We start from the raw sequence: 15,621 nt of genomic DNA, 5'->3' as shown, positions 1-15,621 counted from the left end.
TAATCCAACTATTTCTATCCTCAGCATCCATCAAAACAAAGCATCTATCAAAACACACCAGCTGTAGCAGTTATTTGGTGATGAGGTTTTTTTTTAGACGTTATTGAGTTGTTTTTGGTGGGTGGATTAAAATACAGAAATCAAATAAAATACTAATATATCTTATTATTATCTTCTTGGTGAACTGAAGATTTCCTATCTACCGATGATGACAACGCACAGTTTTAAAATAGCGTTAGCCAAATTTTCTGAATCATTAAGGAAATGTTTTAATTTCACAGAAATCCTGACATTTCAAAGTAGAAAAAAACTGTATTCAAAATCAAAGAGAAAAAAATTACACTACATACAGATACGGGTCTGATGATTTAATTTAAAAATTGGCTGGTTGCAAAAACCAGTTTAATCAATACGGAAATTCAACATGGTTCAAAGAAGTAAGTCTTAAATATTTTGGCTAAGATTAGTTCTAATAACTAGCTAGGCTCTGCAAAATCCCTGACATGCTAAAAGCTAAAGATGACCAAAATAAGTGTCACTATTAGTTATAAGTCATCATATTCAAGTACATGAGCCATTCAGATTTAAACTGATCATAATTAAAGAAACTGACAATAAAATGAAGAGGATTAACATCCTTTCTCCACTCGAAACATGATTTTTTCTTCTTTCAATTAATTCTGATGAAAATATACAAGGCTCTCGAGCACCCTGCTCCTCATTCAACATCTATATCAATTTTGGTTTTTTCAGCCACACAACAATTTTAATGCTTAACCATCATTCTGTGAATGTTCAGTGATGGCGTGCCCAATAAAGTAAAGGATATGTACTGGGGTGGCACTTTCTTACTTTACGTTAACATTGTCTGAAGCTGGGGTGCCTGGGTGGCTCAGTGGGTTAAAGCCTCTGCCTTCAGCTCAGGTCATGATCCCAGCATCCTGGGATCGAGCCCCGCATGGGGCTCCCTGCTCAGCGGGGAGCCTGCTTCCTCCCCTCTCTCTCTGCCTGCCTCTCTGCCTACTTGCGATCTCTGTCTGTCAAATAAATAGATAAAATTAAAAAAAAAAAACAAAAAAAACAACAAACATTGTCTGAAGCTGCCATCTTAAAGAACACAGCTAAAGAAGTTTCGCTTTTAAAAGTTGGTTTCTCTCATTTAAATACTAATATCTCTATTGCTTAAAGTAAAACATTAATTTTTATTAAGGTTTTATTTATTTATTTGAGAGACAGAACACGATCCAGAGAGTACAAGCAGGAGGGAGCAACAGTGGGAGGGGGAGAAGCAGGCTTCCCACCGAGCAGGGAGCCCACTGTGGGACTCGATCCCAGGATCCTGCAATCATGACCCGAGCTGAAGGCAGACCCTTAACCGACTGAGCCACCCAGGCACCCCGTAAAACATTAATTTTTAACGTAAGTTTATAAACGCTTTGAAGTTAGAAGTATGATATATATTACTTACTTTGCTATTAACTCATTATCATAGCATTTTTCCTCCTTCATTCTAAATCTGGTAACTGGAACATTATGTATTATCTTTAACCAGCATCTCACTATTGTTTTTAAGAATAAGTGTGCGCACACCCAAAAAGTAAATGGATTGTGTGCAGATTAAAAGGGGTTTTAAAAATATGTAAATTAGATCTAATTATGGGCAATAGAGTTTCAAAAGGTCCTAGGTGAACATTAGCACTTTCCATGTTGAATTTAAGATGCAGTTTAGCCAGCAAAGACATTATTTTTATATATCATGTTTATGTCTACTATAAATATCCTAAGCATTCCATTAGCATTAACCCAGTGATTAATGCATGTATGATGGAGTCAGGTTCTAATCAGTGATAACAACTGCCTACAACTATTTCCCCAACCGTTCATCTCCCTACTCTTACCCTGACTAACAAAGACATGCCTACCAAAGTCTAAGGGTTCATGTAGTTACAGGAAACCAGATGCATTATTTATAAGGATGCAGAGGCTAGAAAGTTCGACTATGTCGCTTACCCCAGCAGTAGTAGGCTCTAAGCTATTGGCAATAGGAAGCTTGCCAGTGCATTAGAAGATGAGATAAAGGGATCTCTGCCAAATAAAATAGCTAAGTAATAACAAATGTTAAAGAAGAGCCTTGGGGGTTGGAAGGGAGTCCTGAGCTCAGGGCTGAAGCACAATTCAGATCACCAAGCGTCTGCAGTCAATGCAGAAAGAAGAGTTGTAATCCCAATTAATTCCTTGGTGTCTTATCTTTCTCAAGTGCATTCTTTTTTTTTTTTTTTAATGTTACTACAGTATCTGTGTACAAATGAGAAAAATTACAACTGGTATAAAACAGGTCTGGTGCACAGTATCAGACTGGAAGCTCACGGATTATTCATCGTGTGCTTGTGCTGTCCACCCTGTTTAGAAATCCAGATCACTGTTTGAGTGATCCAGGACAAATTGGTATTTTCTCCCTTTGATTTCAAAGAAAAAAGAAACCCAACCATGAAAAAGCCACAATTTCTTACTCTTCATGTGTTCCAAACTGATATATTGCTATAGACAGACACCTGTCATGGCTTTAAGTAGATTCTGAGAGAGTGCCATTCAAGTTTCATTTTCTGTTTAATCATCGTCAGTCACTTGGAATTTACACCACATTGCAACAAAAGGCTGCATGCTTTAAATATTAATAGCAGCAGGAGATGAGAATGCCATCTTGCCCAGGGAAGCAAAAAAACCCTAAAAACTGACAAAATAAGTCAATCTAAACACAAAAAAGAAAACTTACTGTAAAGATTATTGGAACCAAATAACCTTCTACATCAATCTGGAATTTAAGCAAAAAGCTATGACTTTTTTTCTGCATCTCAAAATTGATCTGAAAATTGCCAAATTGCCATCGGAATGAAGGATGAGGAAGCGGAGGCTATATATCACGTTCTGTTTGTTTCTTATGACCCGAGTTTCAGATATTTAATGCACACACCTTTTATCAACCATAATGTGCTCATCATTCTCTCTCCATCCCAAAGTATGTGTGTACTAGAGGCTCACGGTATTCCTTCTAAATGATCCAAGTACTAAATGAATACAATTTGTTACCTAAAACTTTCTAGTTTTAATTTTATCATAGTAAATGTGTATCTATATTTCTATACTTTGCTCAGGAACCTTGATTCCTAGAACTGATTTGGTTCAAACAATCAAGTTAGAGAAAAAGAGTATTTTCAAAAGTAGGTGCAACGATCACATGCCCTTTAGAGTAAGAGGTCACAAGAGAGGAGGCATCTGGGTGGCATAGTCAGTTAACCATCCAACTCCCGGTTTTGGCTCAGGTCATGATCCCAGGGTGGTAAGATCGAGACCCGGTGGGACTCTCCCTCCAGTATGGAGTCTGCTTAGGACTGTCTCTCCCTCTGCCCCTCCCCCCACTCTCACTTTCTCTCTCTCTCAAAATAAATAAATAAATCTTTAAAAAAAAAAAAGAGGTGACAAGAGGAGCCCTCTGAGGGTTTTTCTTTCACCCTCTACAATCGGGAAGTGAAAAAAGCAGAGGAGGCAGAGTCAGAGGGGCTAGAAAGCTAGAAAGCAACCTTGCTTCTGCCACCACCCGTAATACAACCTTGACAGACACTGACTTGTCTGAGCCTCTTAGTTTCCTTATTTATATAACGGGACTAATACATATTTATTCTCAGATGAAAGTAACTGACATGTGATAGGTGCTCACTAAAAGATATTATTACTACTTTATTATTAATAATAAAAGAAAAATCAACCTTATTAACACTATGATGGCATTCTCTTACTGCCAAACAAATGACTCTTCAGCACCACAGAGAGGAACAGCGACCAACTAGTTACTATATATACATTTGCAGATAATTTGTAATAATCCCATCTACAGTGGAACGGATTGTTATAAATCACCATGTAAATGAGTATTTATCTAAAAATGAAGAAACTTCCCAGATGTAGAAGCCAGAAAAAAAGATTTAAAATAGAAGCAAAGTGTGAAATACTTCTCAAAATGTTAAAAATTCTCTAATGTTATTTATGCCACTGTTATTTTTTGACTTTGATTTACAAATGTTTAAATATCTGTTTTGTGATTTAAGATTTAGATGGCTTTCCTATAATTATATGTAAGTACAGCTTTAAAAATTATAGTAATCTAACTAAAAAAAAACACCTCACTATTCATTTTTATATTCACTTAATTAATAATTTCTGGGAAACAGCATAGTGATAAGCTATGGGAGTGAACACACAAATAAGCCCAAATTCCTTTCTTCTGCCCCTTACATTCTGGCTTGGGAACTGATGCGCACATTGTGTCAATAACAAGTGCCAAGCTTGTTCTGAAGCAAGAGCTATGAGACAAGCAGAAGAATATCCCTGGGTGTTGGAAGATAATCTAACATCTTGTTATATAAAAAAAATAATAATTAGGAGTTTGCTTTCTTCCTTGATTAGACAAGGATTTTTTTTTTTTTTTTTAACAATTTCAGAGCATCATTTAAGTAAAACATACCCAGGTCTGTACTTCTCCTGCAAAAGGACAGAGGTGAGTTATGACATTTTGAAAATTATTGAGACTATCACTGGTCCTCGTCTTCATGAAAACCCTCTCCACTAGAAGCTTCTGTTAAACTTACTCCTCAATGCACCTTGTACACAAACGGTCACAGCCGATGTTCTAGAAACTTTAGAAGAACAAGCAGGAAGTTTTAGTAAAATACTTGTTTCTCTATGTATACATGTAGTGGATGTCAGGCTTCATTTTTATTTTCACTAAACTGAACAGTTTAAACCTCGGTGCTCTTCACCTGCACTGTAAACATGTTTTTAAAGGTTCCAGTAAATCCCTTATGCGCCCCCGAGTCACCTATATCCTTCCTAAAGCTTATCTTGCTTTCACACACAGTCTCATTTGCACATACATGGTAATTCTGCAGTCCCTATAATCTGTTCATTCTAAAACAGACCCAAGAACTCTTTGTATTGTTTATTTATTTATTTTGCAGATAACCTGAGGATCAAGCCTGAACAAGATGCATTTCTGCTTTGGAGTATTAGTGATGTGAAAATAAGAAGCTGCCACGAGGATAGCAGGGGAAAAAAAAATCCATCTGGATCAACTAAAAGGAAATGTACAAAATTTGTAAAAAATGCATTACGGCCAGTTAAACAATTTTCTGTCAGACATGTGTAAGACTATTTCTCTTCATATTTCCTCACATCACATCTTACAAAAATATCCTGGCCGACAAGGTGCCTTCTGCCTGAAACAGTTCATCATTGGTGGACCATGTTAGATTTTACAACTGTTTTTAAGTAAATGTAGCATCTTCTTCTTACAGCTTTGTAGACTAAGAATTAAAATAACAATGATCTGTTCTCCAAGTTACACTATCTGCGAATAGCATGGATTTTTATAGGTTGATTAAACAGCTAGATCTCTAAATTAAAATGCAGAACAACATTTATATAAAACATTATAAAATAACATTTAATGTATTTCCTTTTGTGGATTTTTTTTCTGAATATGTCTTAATTCTCACATGAGGAAATGTGTAGTTGAAAACTCAATCAAATGACACAGGAGCTTCTTGTCAATTAATTACTCTTTTCAATAAATGAATTTTAAGAAAACAAGAGAGGAATAATCATAAAGGAATATGTTGTTTTTCAATATTTAGTCATTTTCATTGATTTACTTTATTATTTTAATTTACTATATGTATCACTAAGTTATAATGTAATTAGACGTATGTTTTCAAATATAGTAGTAGTAGTCCAAATTTGGGTCAATTCTATGCTTTAGAAAATAAAAACAAAAAAACCCAAGTTTTGCCTAATGAAAATAAAATTGTTCAAGAAACTTCAACCTTTCCATATTACATTTCCAGGTAACCTAATCAAAAATGTCTCTTTGAATACCTTGTAAGTCCATCTATGTATCACGGGTAAGTTTCTGAAAATAAACAGTAATTCAATTTATCAAACTGTAATTATGCTCATCTAAAATTTCCAGTTAAGTTTCTAAATCCTTTAAAATTTCCCCAAACTACCTTCAAAACTCTATTTAGTGCAAAGTACTTTCTGATTTCTCTTACTGTTACTTGGCCTTTTTCTTTTGACAGTAGGTCGCAGATTATCATCATTTTTCTTAAATAGGATAAATTTCAGAATTCTGATTTCTTGGTAAAATTATTGAGCTTTAAATATGAAGCAGAAACAACTGGCTACTTAAAAAAAGAGAGAAAACACAGTGAAACCAAAAAAATCATTATCCAACTATTTCCTTTAAAATCACAAGCCACAAAATGGATTAAGTGTATTCTATCTTAAGCAATATTATTTAAAAAAGCAACTTAAGTCTGCCCCCCATATTCTACTTTGTATCACGAGATGTATCATTTATACACAATCAACCCAATTAACTACAATTAACCTTTCTACTTTAGTGCAAACTACTTCAGCCCAAGGACCACTCTTGTGCATCTCCCTGAACCAATCCCCCCTTCAGGAAATACACATCACGGTTCCTAGCACTGTTCCTAGCATCGTGCTGGAGCACTGTGGGGGGTAGATGATTAACTATTCGCTTATTTTATTTTATTGTATTTAAAGATTTTATTTATTTATTTGACAGAGAGAGATCACAAGTAGGCAGAGATACAGGTGTGGGGGGGGGGGGGAAGCAGGCTCCCCGCGGAGCAGAGAGCCCAACGCGGGGCTCAATCCCAGGACCCTGAGATCATGACCTGAGCCGAAGGCAGAGGCTTTAACCCACTGAGCCACCCAGGCGCCCCAACTATTCGCTTATTTTAATCAGAGAGTGAGAAAGTTCTCGGTGATCTAAGACTCAAATAGCAAAACTTTCAGTTTTACACTTGCCCTTTGACCTTAGCTGTCACTTGGCCTATCCCGATCTGTTTTTTACTATTCCGACTATTGAAATGAAAAGAGTAATAGCTCCAAATTCTTTTTATTTATTTATTTTTATTTCTTTTCTCTCTTTTCTTTTTTTCTCCAAATTCCTTTTAAAAACTAAAAGCAAGACTGATGATATTTTTTTCATCACAGCCAATAAAAGTCCTGCAATATTTAACAAAACCTGTTTCTGTCTCTCCTCTGTCTCTCTTCCCCCTCCCACCCTCTCTCAATTTCTCTCTCCTTGTCACATTTTGTTAAAAAGATTTTATTTATTTATTTGACACAGAGAGAGAGACAGAGACAGGGATAGAGATAGCGAGAGAGACTACAAGCTGAGCAGGAAGCCTGACACAGGGCTGGATCCCAGGACCCCGGGATCATGACCTGAGCCGAAGGCAGATGCTTAACAGACTGAGCCACCCAGGCGCCCCTCTCCTTGTGACATTTTTTAAAAAGCCTGATAGTTACTGAAGAAGTGACTCTGGAATATCTGAGCAATGAACAAAATGATAGCTCACATACAATGAACAACTCCAACCTAACCACCAAATCTCTGAATTAGAGATAGTTACGGACTTGAACGGAGATGAGCGTATGTTTAGACTATAACCCACACTGGCCCATATAATTGGTTTTTAAAGATTTTGTTGACTTCTGGTAGACTGAGAGATAAAATGAAAAGTGCCATTCCAGCAGTCCTTTGACGATTAGTTGAACTATCAATACACAGCACCTTTATTAAAAAAAAAAAAGATTTAAATAATCGAGCACCTCGTACGCTAGAGGCATTATAATAAGAGTAGGGCAGAGAATAGCGCGATCTGCCTACAGATGAACTAGTGGAGACATTGCTTCTTCCAGGTTTCAGCAGCGATACCTAGGAGGCTGGTAAAGCCTCAGGGTGATTTCGCACTTCAGCAAGACCTGCGGACTTTTCTGTAAAATGTGAAACGGAATGGGCTAAGCATGCTTCTTCTCCTTCTCTTACTGTTAGAAGGAAGGAAGGAAGATGCCAGTTACTCTGGTGAAAGAAGCTAGTACTTCTCAGGCACAGATTTTTTTAATAAAAGAATCTCCATGAAGCAGACTTTGATTTTTAACTCCCAAATCAGAACATTTTACAGATTTCAAAAATGCTTCCCATGTATTCTAACTTGAAAACTGTAGCTCATTTTAAAAAAAAAAAAAATCTTTTCTACTTTCTTCAGAAAAGCATTAAGTTTCTGGATTTAAAAAAAAAGAGGGTATTTTAATTATGACTATATAGTCAACTCATAGGTTCTAATAAAGAATCTTTCAAGGTACTTCAACTGTCTTCAGTTTCCTAACTCATTTTCTTGAAAACTTCTGCTTTAATCTTGTCTGCCCAGTTGGACAATGTTCAGTAACATCTATTTTTAATTTTCCTTTAAAATTCTTTGTGAGAGTGGTGCCTGGGTGGCTCAGTTGTTAAGCCTCTGCCTTCAACTCAGGTCATGTTCCCAGGGTCCTGGGATCGAGCCTCTCATTGGGCTCCCTGCTCATCGGGAAGCCTGCTTCTCCTTCTCCCACTCTCCCTGCTAAATAAAATCTTTTTAAAAAAAAATCTCTGTAAGGTATCTATTTCCTGAGTCTTCTCAAGTCGTCTGCTCATCAGCAACAGAGGACAGTGCTGGTTTTGCCTGTCTAGCCCACTTTGCCTTTCTTTAGATACAAAACCTTCCCCTTTGTAATGAACCTAAACCCTGTGGTTTCCCACGAGGCTGAGCTCATCTGCCTCAGGACCCAAACTCACACAGCAGGGGATATCTGACCCCACGCCCTGCCCCACGGAAGTCATTAATCTCCCAGATATAATAATGATTTTAGGGGTAGGCATAGGTCTCAGGTAGAGCCAACCAGATTCTTAAATTCTTCCTCAAATTCTGCTGTGCGGATAAGGAGTAGACTCTCTCTTCTTTTTAGATCATGAGCTGAGTGGTTTCAGGCTCAGGGCTACCAGCAGTTATCTCCTTGTCAGGCAGAGAAAGCCCACTAGGAGTGAAGATAACATCTGCAGAGAAACAAAGCGTAAAGACTGAGAAGCCATTCCCCTACGTGATTGAGGCTCTGGATCCAACTAGGCCAGTTATGGAAGCCAACATACACTCTTTATATGTAAGCCCTTTGGAGTTAAATTTCTACAGCTGGTTGTTGATGAACTCTTAAATCACGACGCCCCTATTTCTTTTTGTGCTGCAGCTTTATCATATCGTTCCCTATCCCTTCCTCTATCTTATTCTTCCCTGTCCCCCAGGGAGAGAGCTGTTTCCTAGAGTACCTCCGATCTAATTTAAAGGCTTCTGGTCCCATCTTCCTATTGAAAAAAATAAAGAAATAAATAAAACCACCAAGTTTGGCATAAGTAAATTTATCAAAATCTTGCTAGCTTTGTTCTTCTAGATGCTTTCTATTTGATATACACCCGTTTCCATTCCCTTGCCTCCGCTCACATTTAATGAATTAACTCTTCTAGCTAATCATTCCACTGCTCTATTCCAAATGATTCAAAACACTTAGCAAAGTTTTTACTACTCTGAAAACAGAAAAAATAAAGATGTCCTCCCCTCTTCCAGCTGATATGCAAAAAAGACTGATGAATTTTTTTTAATGTTAAAGAGAATATTCCAGTAAAAACCTCCCCAAAGAATAAAATACAGAGAAATAATTGCTCTGGGTCTGATAATTTCCCACTAATGAATAGCTCTGTCATACAAAGAATTTTCAGGATTTAAGATATCATGCACTAAATTAAATAGTACTTAGTCTGGAATAAGGCAACGCATCTATCCCAAACATAAACTACCACCGAGGGTATGTCTGTTTGATGAAGATCAGAGTCCCATTAGCACAATGGCTCTAAAAGTATTCCCATCTCTGCAAAATAGCATATTTGGAAATACACCACATCATTCTCAAAATAAGAAAACCAAACAGCAAGGTCACTGAAATAATTCTAGACCAACACTTCTGCCTCCTTTTTTTACTATTAAACCCTTGAATTGTGTTGCCATTAACTAAGAGCTCACCCATCCATTTCATTCCCTTATAGTGTGTGGAAAGGGTATGACTTCAATAAAAGCTGGCTTTGGGATAACTGGGACTAATGTGATTTTATTCCTGGAGTCTTCATAAAAAACTGCATCTTGATGTTTTTTTCTTTTCTTTTCTTTTTTTTTTTTTTAAAGAAGGCCTTCCCTCAAACTAACTGAACGAATCCCATAAGACTTTGTAAATAAAAGACCAAAACATTTGTTACCAGAAGATTCAGGTTTAAACTTCTCTTCCACCACCTACTTACTTTTCGAATTTGGACATGTCAGAATGTCTGAGCTTCAACCCATCGGCTGACAAATGGGATAAAATCGAGGTCACGGAGTTCCTATGTGAATATATGACTCAATATATAAAAATAAGCCTTATAAAATATATAGTATGGTACAAATATCAGTTATGTATGTTTACACATACACATACATGGTTTATTTCATGATTCAAAAGAATGATTCGGTAAAGGTTAATTTCAACTGAATACCAAAGGTTAACTACAATTTCATTATAAGCTTGACCAAAAGTTTCAAAGTTATCTTGTCCAGTGATGGAATGCAGTGGGAGGCAGGGAGTGACTTTAGAAAGGTCAAAGGCAGAACTGAAGAACTGTATTACAGTTGCAGGTGGTGCTTTAAGAAAGAAGTAAGATACAGCCACTTAAAAAATGAATGAATGACCGCGAAGGCAATAACTCATCTGAACACAGCAATGGCTGTGACATACACCTCCGTCCTCTTGCTCCAAGTCACTTACCGTCCTAAAAAAACTCTAAGTGTCTTTGCAATTAGAAAGATGGAAGTAATACTAGTTGGGCAATTTCCTTTTAAAATTATTCTCTTATTGCTCTATGATGCATGGGAATTTGTCCTTCTCTGCAACAGACAGAGCCACCACACCCCGGAAAATGCCATGTTTATAGAAACCCGGAAACACAATTTGCGTTCAGTTAGAAGTCGCTCTCCAACGGTGATAGGACGGACTTCGTATTTTGCCACCAATAAAGATCCGAAATTGAAATGCCATTTTTTCCAGCAGAGAATCATTTAGCAAAGGTCCAGGCAGTTTCCTCTACCATTAAAGCAGGTAAGTCAGTTACAGCTGAAGGTGGAATGTAAGAATCAGAGCTTTAAATCTCTCACCAAGGGACCAGCGGACGTGGTCGGATCTAATCAATACTGATCACTGTGCTAGTCCCAAGAGAAAATGCTGTATCTCGTAACAGAAATGTCCTGCAGACAAAAGACATTTTCCCCTTCAGCCAGCTCTTTTAGGTGCCAAATTAAAGGCTGCATTGTCCATTTCATTCAGAGATCTCAAAGAGGACCTCCTGGATAAGTTCCTTGGAAATGCAGCCTTAGCTGAGAATATATAATATTTTGAAGAGACACAGTGATTTCTTGGCATAGAACTTTCAGCAGCATCATCTGGAACGCAAATAATTAACTCCCTTCCTCCTCCAAAAATAAAGATAGTTTCCTATATTGTTCAAATGAGATGCAAGGCCTCCTCTGATGACCTTTCTCTCTTCAGAGCTACATCAGGTTTTCGTTTTTATCTCTCCCATAGATAGGGGGGACCACCTAAAAGCAAAGCTGTGCTAAATGATTCACATTAATTTTCCCACATTAGGCTTCCAATGTAGATTTGAGATAAACAGGATTATACGGACCTTGAAACTCAGTCTCAGGGAGGTTAGACAATTTGCCTAAGATTACCCAGTAATTAGATCACTGGTATTTAAACTGGCGAGCACGTGTCCACGCAAGGTGTGCGTTCTGTCCATTTTACGTCACTGATCGGCATGCTTTGATGTGCGTAACACACAGATCACATGGGCTCAGCGGGTCCCAGGTCATGCATTTCCCTAAGCTACCATCCACACCACCAATCCACTTTGTGTCAAAGATTACTTTCCTGTCCATTCACAGGATCTCATTCCTTTTAATATTACAGGCTTTTTCTTTGAGGAAAAAAAACCCTCACATATCATGCATAGCAAGCTAGTGGATTGCCTGGGTTTGAATTCTGCTTCTGTGACTTCAGATAAAATTTATCAGCCTTAACATCTGAAGAATGGATTAAGGTTTTATGAGAACCATTATGGGTCTCCATACAAATCACCTAACACAGTGCCGGGCACACAGAAAGACTTCAACAGATGTTTGCCATTATTATTATTATGAACACTTACAACTATTTAAGACTGTTTTCCAGAAACTTATCTTTATTTTTTTCTAATTACTATTCATTAGACTTCATTTTTGTTTCTCTCTTTTATACATTAAATTGGAATGGATGGTTCCTAATTCAGTAAAGTGACTGGTATTAACAATTGTACTTTTTTATAGCATTCAATAAAATCGTAGGCAAACTAGGGTCATGGGCAGCTGGCACTTCAGAGGGAAGTCATTATGGTTCGTTCTAAGCAATTCTTTTACTTTTTTGCTGATCCTACATAAAGGAGGAACAAGAGAGTCCTACTAACCGTTTTGTAAAGTTCATGTTCTTCTCCTTTTACAATAGCACTTACGTGTAACAGGACACTCATCCAGCAAATTATATGTTTCAAGTTACAGATGCCTCGTTTACCAAAACAAAGTAAATAAAATAAAGACAAATAATGTTCACCTTTACCAGGAGATCATTATAGGAAACGTCTTGAACATTTCATAAATTAGCAACTCTAAAAATAGTGAGTGTACAATGCAAAGTTCAATCCCAGTTTCAAAAAAGAAAGAGCGAAAATTTTCCTTCCAAAGGGAAGGATCAGTACCTTTGGCATTTCATCAATATGTATGAAATATTAGGAATAATAAATACAAAGGGGAAATAAATGATAAGGTATTTGTAAATGAAACATAAATCCCTTGAAACCTCTAGTCAAGAACAACTGCTTTATTGTTACAGTGAGCTTTAAAGAATTATTTAAAGGTTTAAGATTTCAGAAAACTATTTTAAAATACTTCTGATTCGTATTTGGTAACATGAGAAAAATGCATCTGATACATTAAGTAGACGGAGGGAGGGTGGATAAACAGAAACCCAGAATGAAAAACACTGATAAGAAGAATGTATATTAAAATATTAGCAGGAGTATTTCAGATAGGTAGGTGGGCAATGCTTATTCTCTTCTTTTTGTTTTTTTTCTCTATCCCAACAGGAGATACAGAGGGCTAAAGTAGAACTTCGAGGGTGGGCGTGGGGAGAAGCGGGATGCAGGGACAAAGGACAGACTTGGCATCCTTCGGGGCATAGGGCATAAATCCTTCGGGGCACAGGGTCAAGGGCATAAACTGACAGGGCTGAACCCCCTCAGGGTTTACTCAGCAGTGAGCTGCTCTCATCAACAGGACTGGGGCTGTTAGAGGCTGCTTTTGGATACAGGTGCGCCCCTTCTGCCTAAAAAAGGGAAAAGTAACAGGATCGCCTGACCCCCAAGAGCATACCCACCCATCCCAATACACAACAGGTCGGCCGAATCCATAGACAGGCTCTGCAAAATGTACACAGCAAACGCCAGTGCCTGGAGTTCCAAGAATGTAGCCCACACAGATGTGATTACATTGCAAGAGCAGGGTTCGCTTCTCCAGCACAGGGATTTACCGGTGTCTCCTTTCTGGCGGAAACAAAGCGAAAAGGAACCTATTCTTCGGAGCTGATTATTTCTGACCCGTGTGAACTTTCCCAAGGCCTTCGACTGTTATAGATCACTTGAATGTGTAAGTCCCGCTTATGGCTATTTCTGCTGCCTCGAGTTTCCCCTTCGGCCTTTGCTAGACGGAGCTCTGTTGACGTCACAGACCCTGCACTGCGGAGCTCTGCAAACGCTCCCTCTAGAAGGGTTGAGTGCCTCACGCTGCTGTCACTGCTCTCACCAAGACTGGACTCGGGCTCTGGTCCCTCCCGGTTCTACTTTCAAATTACAGAGTGTATTTTCATAAGATTAAGAAAATGCGTGCTTGAATCAGTTCCACAGTGTTTCCTGAGAGCCTAGCATGAACAGGGAAGGGGGAATGTATGAAAATAGTGCACTGAAATATTTTTACACGATATTAAAATACAGAGCCTTCTTTCTTAGTCTAAAACCTTTACCAAATATCAGGAACTAACTCTGCCGAGAGTTAGAGATCAGAGTCAGATTTCAAAATTATTTCTCTCTCAACAGTATTGCAATGAATACAAATGTAAACTGAGAGATTCATTTCAGTTCCCTGAAGCTCTGGAAAATCCAAAGAAGTATTTCTTCTATTCCAAAACTACTCGCATATGCTTAAGGATAGCATCCATCGCCCCGTTAATGATAGCAGGAGGGTTCCAATTACAAGAGTTTCAATAACTTTATTCAATGAATCATGCAGGGGAGAAACTGTTCCCAGACAAAATGCCAAAAAGAAAAATCTAGTATTTGCCCTTGTATAATAAACACTCAAAAATCTAAAACAAAGCTCAAACATGATTCCTTAATGTGAGTTAGTTAAAATCTATATAATTATACTAATCTTTTTAGAAGTAGAATTAAGTAACAAATATCCCAAGCTCCCCAGAAGGGATTATCGTTTTAGACTATGTAATGAGTATCTTTAGAATACAGAAGAAGCCAATGTAGTCCTCTCTGGCATCTTATTTCCAGTTTGATCTCGCTAGATTGCTTCCATCAATCTAGTTAAATGATGCTTTATCTAGCTAAAATGTAGTCAAAACATCATACTTCATGCAATAAAAAAATACGTTTACATCATATCGTTATAGTCCTGGTACTAACCCGAAGGGAAAGGCTTTAGATTCAAACTGGATGTATTTAAACAGATGGACAAAACAACAGAAGTGGCTTAAAATACAGACCTTCCTGCCGGTGTTTCCTACCACACTGATAGCCAAAGGAAATTGTGCCCTCAACATGCTCCCTGGGTTGGAACAGAATAATCGGGAATATCTTTATTTAAAGATATTAAAGAAGCTCTTATGGAAGAGCTTCTCAAACTGAGAAATAGTGTTAAATAAAGAGCTAAAATAAGGGAGAAGAAGACTGTAATTATAGGTTTTATTTTCAAGGTCTGATAAATTCCCCTGCTGGATATCAAAATTTAATTCAATGCTATACACAATTCATAAGTATCAAAACTATTTTTACTAGTCCTTGCTAATTTCTTAAGTTCCCCTGACATGGCACAGAGCACCAATCAATCTAACAGTTGTAGAACTCCAAAAGCACAAAGCACATTTCACATTAAACAGATGAAAACTAATCTGAGATCTTGCCTAGGGACTTGCTTTCAAACATTTTCATAATTAGTCGCTTGCTATCGAATTTGAATTAAGGGCATCTATATATAGTTTCCTTACTCTATCACAGCAGACTCTGTATGAGAACTGGGGAGCTTTAGAATAGGCCCCAAACAGCTGGGTATCAGGCCTCAAGCAATTGCTAAAGGCAACAAGACACACTAAAAACAACGAACGATGTTCTCTATTGTTCACCCAGAACCAGGCCTCAGAGGCTTTGCAGTCATTTTCAACATTCAAAGACACTACAGTATAACACCACTCCATATGTGGTGTTTTCCAATGTCCATGTGTATCTTAGGGGGAGGGGATATCTAATCCCCCTACCCCCACCGCAAGCTC

General features: G+C 37.7%; 1 protein-coding gene across 4 annotated transcripts in view; it reads right to left on the bottom strand.

Moving 5' to 3' along the window:
* NRG1 (neuregulin 1) overlaps window positions 1-15,621 on the bottom strand; it is a gene marked incomplete at both ends in the record, with an annotated part of 1,090,467 nt that overhangs the window by 133,718 nt on the left and 941,128 nt on the right. The gene's annotated exons all lie outside the window — the stretch shown is intronic.

The sequence above is a fragment of the Martes martes genome (genome assembly GCF_963455335.1).
Source record: "Martes martes genome assembly, chromosome: 2".
Classification (NCBI taxonomy): domain Eukaryota; kingdom Metazoa; phylum Chordata; class Mammalia; order Carnivora; family Mustelidae; genus Martes; species Martes martes.
Note: the sequence above shows the minus strand (reverse complement) of the source record. Positions and strands in the feature narration are given on the sequence as shown.